Genomic DNA, 13,202 nt, shown 5'->3' with positions numbered 1-13,202 from the left:
AGATGAAGAACAAGAGTCAGCTTCACAACTTGTAGCCAGAGGTTGGAGAACTTATGGTGATTGCTGCCTGGGACTAAAGAAGGCCTCAGGCCTATGGAATTGGGAGTATAGAGACCAGCCTTCTAATACGAACTGAAGCCTGCCTGCTGGCTTGGTGGATTAATCTTTAATACCTCAAATATCATAATAGGGTAGGATCTTTGAACCATCATTTTATAACATCGTTCTGGAATAGAGGTTGGGGAAAAGGGTAGGTTGGCATGTGGTATATCAGCTAGGGCTAAGTTATGTTGCAGTAAAAAATTAAACCAAAATATAACCAGATTTAGATGACATGGAAAAAAATTAATTCCATGTTCACATCACCGTCCATGCAGGTCAGATGATTCTCCTTGACAGCTGTCCTCCAACAGTGATATGGGAATCTGGGATGATTCCATCTAGTATCTCTGCCAATTCAGTGCTCTTTACACCCATCAATAAGATAGAAAATGTGGCTATCCCACATATGCAGACCAATGTTTCTAAACATATGAAGAAATTTACCAATAAGAAAAAAACATAAAACAACAATCAGAACATGAAGTTGCTTCATAGGAAATTAATTTCATAGAAAAGATTGACAGACTTCAGAATAAGTATATTTTGAATGCTCATAGAGATATGTGAGTTAATAACTTCTATTTAGAAATTAATTATGTAAAAGGAAGAATTATTTATATCAAAAATGACCAATTAGAAACATTGGAAATATAGCCATTAAAATTAAAAATGCAATGGTTGGATTAAACTGAATTATATATAATTGAAGAGAGAATTAGTGACAGTAGGAAAAAGGAGCAAGGAAGCCACCCAGTATGCCAGAGACAATGAGCTTTTTTAAATAGGAAGAGCAATTTTGAGAATGTAAGACAAATTGAGAAACTCTCACATTCATCTAATAAAAGTCACAGAAGAATAATATAGACAGTATGAAAGAGAAGCAATATTTGAAGAAATATTTGAAGGGAATTTTCCAGAATTGAAGAAAGACATGAAATAGGGAATGTATCCAAAATAACAAGAAGATTAAGCCCACACCAAAACCTGTATTAAATGTAAAATATAAAAAAATTTAAAAGCCATCTGAAAATCTACAAAGGAATGAAAATAGATTAACAATGATACCTCATCTAAGGCAATAGAAATCAGAAGACAATGGAACAACACCTTCAAGATGTTGAGGAAAAAAGTTGTCAATTTAGAATTTTATATCTGCTTAAAGTGTTACTTCAGAATGAGGGCAAAGTAAACACATCATCAGACCTACAAAGGCTTAGAGTTTGCCACCCACAAATCCTCACCATAAACACTGATAAGACATGCACTTCAGCAAAAAGGAAAGTGAACCCCACAGGAATATATGTGCTACAAAATGTGTGAGGACAAAAACAAATAAAATTATAGTAACAAAAAGTAACTCTTGTTCATAGAAAAGTAACAATAACTAGTAATTTATATTTAAAAGGCAAAAATAAAAAATTTAAATGTCATAACAAAAAGGAGAGAATATCTAACAGTAATTAAAGAATGCTAAGACCCTTATCATGGTTGCCTTCTGTTGCTCTGGATTTCAGTATTAGAAAATATTAGGAGTGAAAAAGCGTTCAAGAGTGATAGATTCATGCCTATCTCCAAGTAGGTAGCTGTGGTTGTCTTTGATAAAATACAATTTTTTGTGTGCCTTGGTATATTCCCTCCATCCTATTTATTTTAAGTGTTGAAAGAGAATACGGTCTGACATGTTTTCCAATATTAGTCTTTTAAAATGTTTTATATCAGTCCAGATGAGTGATTGTATTTTAACTATTCATAGAAAGTATGAGTATTCTTGAGATTGCAGAGAGGTGTTATATTTCTGACTTTTGGTGGGGAGAAGTACATAGTATCTTTGTCCACTTCTCTCCATGGACCACAGAATTACACACACGCACACACCCCACACACACACTGAATTATAATGGGCTTTTACCTATGTTGCTAGGTTACTGTAGCTTAAAAACACACAAAACAAAAACTGCATGAGGCTTTCCAATTGCTTCATAATGGCATCTTACTTGAAATTTAATTTGTCATCCACAGGTGATGAAGATGAAAAGAATCTGATAGGTTTCCTAGTCTGAGGTAGCTTGTGAGTTAAAAAAAAATGTTTTGTGGTCAGGAAAAGTGGGAGATGCTATGTTATATCCACCATTTTGAGCTTTACTTACCATAATTGTTTGGGTTTAGTGATGGCCGATATCAAACTTTAAATATTTGGGGTCTTTTTGTCTAGCTCAACTGGCTTTGGTAAGAAAGGAGTGAAAACTTCAGGAAAGGTGATGTGTAATTGGTGTTTGATGGAAGGATGAAGCAATTGAAATGAATTCATCCATAGCTCATTATTATAAGCAGCAAATAAGTCTGTTGCTTAGTGACAGTGATTATGTAACAGAGATAAGCAGAATTTTATTGTAGAACAAATATTCGTTATATAAAATTTGTTATAACAAGATCATTCTTTTATAGAGAAGCTCATTGAATGGAATAAGCTTTGTTACACAGAACACCTTTTGTAAAGTAATTTGTTACAATGACTATTTTTACTCTTTTTTTAATCATATTTTAAGCCCAAATCATATGAAATGAATGGTCAGTTTCTTATAGCTCTTTGATCTGTGTCACAAGAAAAATGCAAAAGTAATAAATTATTGACTACATCAAAGGAACAGAGAATTCATGCAGTGACAATGTAAAACATGTGGGAAATGTGGTTCAAAGAAGACCATGACTTATAAAAGTTTGTAATTTCAGGACTAATTTCTTGAAGTAGGAAAAAAATCTAATTTTAGCAGCTTTCTTTAGTAACAAAGATTGGAACTGGATTTTCAAGAACCTATATAATTAATCATTGTTCTCAGAGGCATAGATGTGGCTTCCACTAGTTTACTATTTAAATTCAATACCTTTTGAGAACCAAAATTCCTAACCATGTAGGAAGTGGGAAAATATCAGATTTCATTTACCATGAATCAACTCAAATCATTTGACAAAACTGAGCTACTTCTAGCCTTCTGCCTGTTACTTCTAGACTCCTGACTCCCAGTAAAAGAAGCATGAGTGAGACTACCAGTATTTATCCCTAATCAATGAGCTACTAAATTGTTACTTGTTACTCCAAGGTATGGGGTGAGCAATACAATGCAAGTGAGGCTGAAACTAGGAGAGAGGCCTGAGTACCAGAAGTTTAGCCAAGTTGTAATGAGATATCACAAGTTTGCAGGAAGGAAAAATCAAGCATCCAAATATTGTATCAAGTTAAAAGTACAACACAGATAGGCAGAACAACACAAGAAAAGATTGATCTTGTAGTTTAGGGGATTTATCTTCCATATTCTTTATCTTTCTGATAAGATGCAGTGGTCACAGGGTAGAAATAGAAAAGAAATATAATAGAAAAGCTTTGCATATACATACATTTATACATATAAAGTTAAACAGAAAACAAAACAGTTTGCAGTTAAATGCTAAATAGTGATAACATATAAGACTGAGCCTAAATAATTTTCAAGAAAGGTCAAATGTTTGTTTACTTGGCTCATTTGAAGCTTACGTTTAAATATGCTGTTTGGCTATTGTTTCTTGGGAGGCAGGCATCATGTATAGACCAAAATTACAATCAACAGACCCTTTAGCTCTTGTCTTTCCAAAGTCAATTTACCATAGCAGCTACTATAGATTCATTTAGCATGTAATTTTTTACATTTTACTGTGTCTATTATAACCAATTACATGTTATTTTAAAGATAGTCTAATAAAACTGAACGCATAGCTCTAAATAAAGAATCATTAGCAGCTTTCACTGCAGAATGTAAGAACAATGGAGAGGCATGTTGATAATACTCAACAATTTCACCTCTGAGATGTGATTTTCTGTCTGTGCATGATCAAAAACAAAACAAGCTTACTGATATTAATATAGCCCATTTTTCAAACTCTGCCTTAAGCTATTCAACTTCAAGCTTCCCATTTTCAAAGATGTTGGGTCTTAAGGGACATGTATTTTAAACTACTATGTCAAATTGATCAATTTAAAGATATATCTATGATGCACATCTTGAGAAAATCCATAAGAAAAAAATGGACAGTGTTTGTTGGAATCTAGATAAATAACTCCACTAGAACAATATTTTGGCTTAAATTCAAAAGCATCCCAAAGACTTAAGTTTCCATGACATTTTTCTAACTTTCAAAAGTTCATAAACAGGAACAATATAAGATACTCTCCCTTTCTCTCTCTCTCTCTCTCTCTCTCTCTCTCTCGTCAACTCTAACTAGTATTTCCATTTTTAGCTCTGAAAAATTGATGTATCTGAAGTTGTACCATTGTATTCTAATTCAAGGAAAGATTCAAAATAGTAGTGTCCATATTATTTAGTGTTAGGCAATACCTGGGCATTTTACTAACAAGACAGAGAATTTGTGCCCTCAAGCCCTTTAATTGCCTGTGAGTTAATAAGTACTCATAAATAGATTTGAGAAGGAAACACAAAATTCCTGCTGATTATCATGTGAGTGCTGGTGCTAACCCTGGTAAAACATAAAGCAAGTAAACTTTGCTTTAGAAGTCCCATCTCCCCATCGGCTCCATCACTCCAGTTCTCTTCACTCCAATCTCCTTCCTCTACCCATAATACTGACAATTTTAACTCATCTTCTGTAGAAGAAGATGTATACAAGACAAGTATTTTGGAGAGAGAAAGGATTTTCAGCAGATAGGACTCAATGGCAGTAACTCTGAAAATAAAACATCTATGTGATTGTGTTAGGATGCTTCAGGAATCCTTTCTGAAACATTTTGAATTATTGCCCTGATCTTTTCCAAAAAGCATTTAATAATTCAGTCGATAAATATCAATGGCATTAACTATACTTAGTAGTAAGAGGGTGACTTCTTTATTCTCCTGATTCTATAAATTAATTACATTCAAACTATCACTTAATGATAATTCCCTGTTTTTAAGTGGTGTTCGATGCTGAGTGCCAGAACTGGCATCTGAATACTCCACCTTCTAAGTTCAAAGGAATGCCAGTAATTGGAGCCATCATCATCTTCCACATAGGGCCTGTAGAAAGGCACTCTTTCAACATAACCATAAAGATCACCTCCACCACCATCACTACCAATATAAGAGAAAGACTGGGTTTGGGAAATGAGGCATGGCTTTTATGGAGAGTGCAAGAGCTGTAAATTTGAAAATCAAGGCTATTGCTTTCCCAAGGAAGAATAGAGATGGCATACTTCTTACCAAAACAGAGAGAGAAGGGCTCCAGGAGAATTACTCTCAGTGACTGTCTGAACAGTCCTTATTTAAAAATTTCCAGGCTACTAGGCCAGCAGAATGTCTGATACTGAGTGTGGACAAAGGGCAAGAAGAAGATGGCATGTAAGAGAGGTCAGTGAAACAGCCTGCATTCCACTGTTAAATGTGGACTACGATCCATGATTTCCTATGTAGACACTGAGTAGGATGGCTGGCTTGAGCTGACTTGCTGGTATTAACCCCAAGAAGGCTGTCTATTAACTAAGAGGATCCCAGCAGTAAGAAGATATAGAGTGGGTGGCTTGTGAGAAGGGTTGACCTGGGAGGAAAAGATTAAAGCCAGCTTGGATCTCCCATTCCAGGGGATTATAGAGGGGGCATTCCTAGGGCCCTCCAAGAAACCAAAGGAGAATGATGGCCAATCAGCATTAGGTAGAGATTAGCCCGTTGAAAAGAAACATATAAGAAACCATGTCCATCAGAATAGAAGTACAGGAAAGAGGGAAGGGAAATGAGTCTTGTCTCGGTCATTTGGGGCTGCTATAACATAATACTATAGATGGGTGGATTAAACAACAAAAATTTATTCCTCATAGTTCTGAAGTGTGGGGAATCCAACTTCAAGGTGCAAGTATGGTTGGGTTCTGGTGAGGCCCCTTTTCCTGATTTACAGACAGCCACCTTCTCACCATATGCTGGCATGGAGCAGGCCTCTTCTTATAAGGGCACTAATCCCATCGTGAAGACTCCACCCTCATGACCTCATTTAAACCTAATTACCTCTCAAAGGCTCCACCTCCAGATACCATTACATTGGGGGTTTGGGTTTCAGCACATGAATTCTGGTGAAGCACAAACATGCAGTCCATAGCAAGTCATAAATCTAACTAGAGCTGGGGGGGGTGGGAAATGGGAAAGTTTTGAATTGAATGTGAGATTGAAGTTGCAAAACACACAGGACTGAGTTTTCAAAAACTAGAAAGACTGTTCTGATAACTGAAAAGACTGTTAAGTCATAGAATTGGAAGTAGTACCTCAGCAAAAAATAGAGAGGTCAGCATAGTACAGAGTTATCAGAGAAATAAATCTAATTCATGTTTATCCCTAACAAGTTGAAGCTCCTCAATAAACTCATTACAGATTTAAAATTTTATCATATTAAAACAAATTTTAGAATAAAAATAAATCCCTGAAAATCATACTACATTAATACATTGATACTATTTTATAAATATCTTTTTATTGTTTACACATACAGTTATATATTTTACATAGCTATATCCACAGTGTAATTTAAATTTTGAATCTTTTTATTTCCTGTATCATATGGTAGCATATTTTAATCATCCATTGTAAAAGACATTACATTCCATTGAACTGTTATTTTATAATTTGTAACTATTGTGTTTTTTTTCATATTTGCTTCTACGTTTTGCTACTATAGAAAATATAGCAGTTACTCGTAGCTCATGCAGCTTTTAAGATTTTATTTAGTTATTTCTTAGGATCACTGGTCATAAACCTGTCTCAAGGCTTTTGATACAATAAAATGATCAAATTTGTTTCCAAAAGTTTTACATTGCAGCCAGCAATAAATACAGATACTGGCTTCTCCACAATCTCACTAACATTACATAATATCACTTTTTAAAGTTTTACTTACTTTAATAGATGTAAAATGGGCCTTTATTGTTGTTTTAATCTGCATGTTTTGGATTCCTCCTGAAGGTGAACATTTTCTTTATTTCCTGGTTTTATTTTCTCCTGAATAATTATCTCAGTAACTTTTGTCCATTTATCTATATGGGATCTTGATGTCATTCTATGTATTTAAATGAGCTTTTTATAGGTTGAAAATATCAACTCTGTTCCACTTTAAAGCTGGTTAAACTTCTCTAGTACTAGCTCTCCCTTACAGCATGCATATGCATGAGCATGGCCACAAGCATCCCTACTCTAAGGAGGGTCCCCTTATATTTAATTGTTTTTTCCTTCTAAATTATTCAAGACTTCATGCCATTTGGGAGGAAAGGTTCATCATTAAGTATATGATTCCGACTCAAGTAATTACATTCTGCTAATTGGGGCTATTCTTGTGGCATTCCTGAGGGATGGGATTCTCTGAAACTGAGAGACTTATTTTGAACAGTCAGGGACAATGTGCTCCATGTAGGGGCAAAGAAATTCTTCTCTAATGTTTCTTGTTCCTTGACAATTATTGGAAAAGATCCATTTACATTTATGTTACACATCCTCATCCCCCACTCCCACCCTAGGGCAGAAAGTTTGGGGCTATTACATAGTCCAACAGAGAGGAAGACTCCACACAGCCTCAGAAGGAGGCCTGCATGGGAGATAATAGGACAGAGACGAGACGGTGTCCTAGAGCAAATAACAGAAGAGACAATGCCCACTCAGATGTCTCTTGTCCAGATACACCTAGAGCCCAGGTTCTCATTCTCTAAGGGCAAGGTCTTCTAGCAATATGAGTAAGGAGAGGGTGGTGTGCATTTCTGTGAAACTTTAGAATGAGAGTTTCTGTTCATATTATTGCAGTATAAGGGTCCCTCAGAGCCCTTCTTGTAAAATCAAGGAAGTTGTTCTGGGATCTGTAGCTACACTCCTTGAGCCTGGCTCCCATGCAGAAACAACACTGCTTCAATAAGAAGTCAATGAATATTTCCCATAAGCCTTCTTCTTTGCCAAGAATGTTAAGCCTGCAGGCAAAAAAGGAAAATTACAGGACCAAGCGGGGTGGTGAGCAGTAAATACATAATAAGGCTGTGTGGTTTGTAGGTGAAGACAAATTGTTTTGAAGACTATAAAGACTTTCTGGGTGCACATACAACATTCAAGAACACCTGCAACGACAGCCTCCACTGTTTTAGTCATGAACGACTTATTCCCTCCCCTCTTTCTAGTTTTCTTAAATTTACAAAGGATCAGCTTACATTATACCTTTCTGCCAAACATCTCCCTGCATTATATTAATAAAAGGCTTGGCCTAATATAAAGGTAATGAAACCAAGGACAGGGCCAGAACCTTAACAAAGATTTGAGCATCTCCAACTCCTAACAAGTATTAAATTGTTTATATTTCTATGAGCAAGGAGTCATAGAATTACATGATTCACGTAGGTCATCTGCTAAAGGAATCATTGTTCCATTGGCACACTGTCAAGTATTAAAGAGAGAAAGATTATTATTACCTTTATATCACTCTTGGTAAATAAAAACAAAGTTCAGTTCTTAGACAAGAAAGACCACTGCCCAGATGGGTGACTACATAACTAAGGTTAAGGTTCCTGAATTCAAAAATATCTCTCTTGGCCACTCTTTCTGAAATTAGAGCTAGACTTTTAGGCAATTATCCCATTAAACCTCAAATAGCCCCCATACAGGACAATATAGAAAGACACTGTCAAACATTAACATTTGGGTATGAATTTCTTTATAATACTCCTTCTCAGAGAGCTATTTAGAGAAAATGGTTTTGAAAGGAGAAATAAGGAAGAAGTTGGTCCAGATAATAGAAGACTTTAAGTTCAGAGCAGTAGAAAGGAATTTTTTTTCCCTAGGCCACAAATACAGGATGAAAATTCATCAAGAAATCTTCACCTATTAAGCTATTTATGAAAACAACAAGGTCTGAATTAACTCAATCATGAAAAAATGTGCACTAAAACTGTTGCCCCATAGAACTACTTTTGTCTGAATTTACTTTTAGAAGGGTGAAATCAGAGGAGCGCTGTTCAGATTTTATGTCATGACAGACTAATTTCTTCACTTCAGTCCTGGGGCAGACATGGCTAGATGCCTACCCAATGTCTTTCCTCACTTCTGCTTTGTCTAATAGGATCCTGGCTTTTTGGAGACGTAACAAACTGTCTAGCTAAAATCATTTGCTTTCCCATACTCCATGGCAATCTAATCATGTGGCACAGTCCTGCTCTATGAAACGTAAGCAGACATCTGCTGGGATTGATGGGAAATCTGTTGCTTCTTGATGCAGTCACCATCCATGCCTGACTCCCTCTTCACTTTATCTTTCCTTTTTGTCTGATAAAATATTAGCATAAGACATGGCAGCAAGCATCTTTCTTGCAATCATAAGATGCCAAGCTTGAGAGCAGGAGCCTGCAAACTATGTTTGGCAGAACAAAAAGATGGAAAGAATTGAGGTTCCTAGTAGAATTACTGAGCTGCCACACCTACCCTGTACTACCTACTCCCAAACTTCTTGCTGCAGAAGACAAAACCTAGTCTCTTAGGGCCACTGTGGTAGTTTTCTGTTATTTGTAGCCAAATACATCTCTAACAGACCCCTTTGACCTTGTTCTGACCATAGACAAATATCAGGTCAGAACAGATATTAGTACACCCTTTATTAAAACTTGCTTCAAGTCTTATCCTCTGGATTTCTGAGCATACAAACATAGAGAAATAAACTCCACTGTGATAAACACATCACCTGTTCAGAGCTGTGTTCTCCCTCTAACATGTCACAAACCATTGATTTCTTTCCCCCATTCAACAAATATGTATTGAACGCCTCTTATGGTCTAGTCACTAGCAATACAATAGTGGGCAAAATATATAAAATCTGTCTGTTATTAGAGCATATATCTAGTTTCCATAAAAAATATCTTGTTTTCTAAGAAACATGCTCATTGATTGGAATAGCATTAACTGAATATTTCACTTTTTAACTGGTTAGCCTGGTAACATATAGAACTCAAAACATCCCTTCTATATAGGTTCAAGAATATAGTGTTTAAAGTGGAAAGTATTACTAATGTTATATTGAAATTTAAAAGCAGGATATCCATGAATGAGTGCTGCAATTTCCAAATTAAAAAAAAAAATCTTGTCTGAACAATGGACTTTTAGACACTTATGGTTTTACTTTTCTCCTTTCATTGTTCTTAATTCTTATATTAGTCTGAATAATGTAGTAGGGGTGGGTGGAAAACAACCTTTGCTGATGCTCAGTAAAGCATGTTTGTGTGTTAGATACCGTGGGGAGTGTTTGGAGAAGCAATAGGCTTGCAAAAGATTTAACCAGCCAGGCTCCCCAACTTCATGACAGCTTAAATTATCTACTCCAAACTGCCAGCCACACTCTTCTTGAGACCAGTTATTAGACTTTACTTAGGCGGGGTTTCAGGAGCATCTGATGCTTAGGAACCAGCATTTTTTGTGCATTTACATAGGGACTGGTTTTCACTTTGACTTTTCCCCAATGGACAAAGCATTCTTGGACTGGTCCTGAGTGTTCCCCTGACTCCATAATGCATGAGTCCCTTATGGAGACAGCTGATTTGGGAAGAGGCACAACATATAATAACCCAGTATAAATTATAAGGAACTGGAGTAGAATCCAGGCATACAGTAAGTCATTCATGAGTACAACTCAGAATGCTTAAGGCTGGATGCATTTTATTTCCACCAGCTCGGCTCCCTGCTATGATTTAGATCTAATAGGATACACATGCTGTTTGTTTGTATTTCTATTGGCAATATGCTTATAATGAATTGTACGGCTTCCATGAGCATACTAAGGATTGAGTGAATTAATTTTCCTGTTTGGTGATACCAGCTTGTCCTATTCCAATGCAAAGTGTCAATGATGTCAGAATTGTGCTTGAGCATGAAGTATGAATATGTGTACTTACGTTTGAATATAGGTCTATGGGCTCTTTTTTACTAGAGTATTAGACATGTGTGTGTACATACACACACATCCTTACATACAAATACATAGCTTGTTCTTAGAGTGGTCCATTCAAATCCTACACATTAATGTAGTCTATATATTCCTTTACTTTCCCAGAATAACACATATTGATTTCAAAGGAAGTTAATTTAGAGGTAAGCTACATGTTCATTCTCTAAAACTTCTTGTCTGAAAGTCTAGACGTAATAATCCTACCCTGCATGATTTGGTCAGGGAGTCACACCTGAATAACCATGCCTGACCTGCAATCTTGAGGTAGCATGAGTTCATAAATATTCTTTAGACCATAGTGCTCTAGTTTTGACAAAAATTATTTTAAAATTTCTATTTTTGATCTTTTTTCAATGATGTGATTAAAACACAACATTATGTTTAAAGGATTTTGTCATAAGTCTAAAGACAGGAGAGATATTAAAGTTGTGTGTGCCACCTTTCCCCAGATTTCACACTCATATACCTGGAGATCCACTCTGACTGGTGAGACTATCTTTAAAAATTACAGACATATGAGGATTGGGGGAGAATTTAAGAATAATTTTCAAAATCAATATACAAAATAAAACAGTTAAAGAAAATAAACATATTTCTCTAGGCAATTCAGCTTTAATAGATTAACTGATGAATGGGCTTTTTTTTGGCTTAAAAAAGAAAAATAGTAAATTTTGCTTTATGACATTCAAGTGTTTTGTCAAAATATACCTGGCTGTACTTATTATCTTCCCTTCCAACACTACCAAACACACACACACACACACTGTCAGAATAAACCTGAGGAAGACAGGTGCATGCATGAGTGGCGTTCTGGTACACATTGTAATCATTTTAATATAGGTTTTCCAGTCACAAATGATGCACAAAAATGGGAAAGAGATGAAACTCCTTCCCGTCCTCTCTAAGAGATAAATAGAATCACAACAAGAGCAATTAATAATTCTCAACTCAGAAGAAGAGGTCAAAGGGTGGGATGCTCTCCGGAGCAGGAAAATACCAAATCTTAACTGAGGACCAGGTAATGCCACCATGTTGGAGAGCATATTCGTTCTCTAGGGACTATACATTATCATTGCTGTTGTTGAGTCTATTTGTATTATTGCAACTATTCCTGTCACTGATTGACATGAGGTTGTTTGGCATACTTCCTTATACGTGAATCTATGTTCAGACTAAATAAGTATCTGGGACTATGTACGGGGCTTGATATAGTTTGAGCAAACCAAACTTCTAAATATATGTTCTTGGTTCTGATAACAGATTAATCTGGTGAGCTCTCAGAGTCAGTTCCTAGGTTCCCTTTGTTCCTCTTTACTTAATGTCAATATGTCTGAACAGCAGGTCTGATACAACTCACCATAACACTCAAAGTTGACATATGCAAATAAATATTACTTTTCAAGTCAAATTCAATAGAGAGACAATGATAAGAATATGAAAAATATTGCTGGTAAATAAAAAAAATAGTAGCAACAATAGCAGTTTTTTACATTTGCAAATCATTTACAGATTAACAATTTCATGATTAAGTTCTTAAGTCAGAAAATATCTCCAGTCATTATAAAAGTTTGTTTATTATTAATTTACAATAGAAATGTCTGAAAGTTAGTCAGAAGGTAGTCAAAACCAAGCCTTTACTGTGGATTTAAAAATCTACCACCAAGTCCACTATACATGGACTTTAAACTTTTATAGAGTTACTCCCCTCAGTTTTTCTAATATACCTGTTAAAATTTCATCCCATGAAAATCCTCTAAAATGTGGCTGTATTATTCTGCTGGGAGTGTGGCAACTCAAGCAGCAGTTCTGACATTAAAACTGCTGTTGGTGTTTTATCTTCTTTGCATCACTTACCCCAAACAGGCCTGATAGCTACTTGCCTGGAGCTACGTCAGGGCAGAGAAGCCTTCTGAGCTGGCTCACTGAGGATGCTGCAAGCCCAATTCTGACCTTTCTTCTCCAGCAGTAAGTGGGCTTCCTCTGTGCCATTTCCACACTTGTAAATATTTCAGATAGTAGGATCCCACAGGAGCAGAAAAAAATCTGACTCTTGTTTCTTTTTTCTTCTCACATCTTTTCCTCCTCAGAGTGGGGGTGGGAAGCTGGGGGACGGGCTGGTTAGGCTTTGATTC

At 35.9% G+C, this 13,202-nt stretch overlaps 1 long non-coding RNA gene across 5 annotated transcripts in view; it reads right to left on the bottom strand.

The window, feature by feature from the left end:
* LOC309656288 overlaps positions 1 to 13,202 on the bottom strand; it is a 344,992-nt gene that overhangs the window by 294,946 nt on the left and 36,844 nt on the right. The window contains exon 4 of one of the 5 annotated variants that reach the window (XR_014261259.1): positions 12 to 13,201. The exons of the other annotated variants lie outside the window; for them this stretch is intronic. This is a non-coding gene — a long non-coding RNA (uncharacterized lncRNA). Of the gene's footprint in view, positions 1 to 11; position 13,202 lie in introns of those variants that run through there. 5 annotated transcript variants of the gene reach the window in all.

This window comes from Balaenoptera physalus (genome assembly GCF_965194825.1).
Source record: "Balaenoptera physalus genome assembly, chromosome: 2".
Classification (NCBI taxonomy): Eukaryota; Metazoa; Chordata; class Mammalia; order Artiodactyla; family Balaenopteridae; genus Balaenoptera; species Balaenoptera physalus.
The sequence above is the reverse complement of the archived record's forward strand: the minus strand, read 5'-3'. Positions and strand labels throughout refer to the sequence as shown.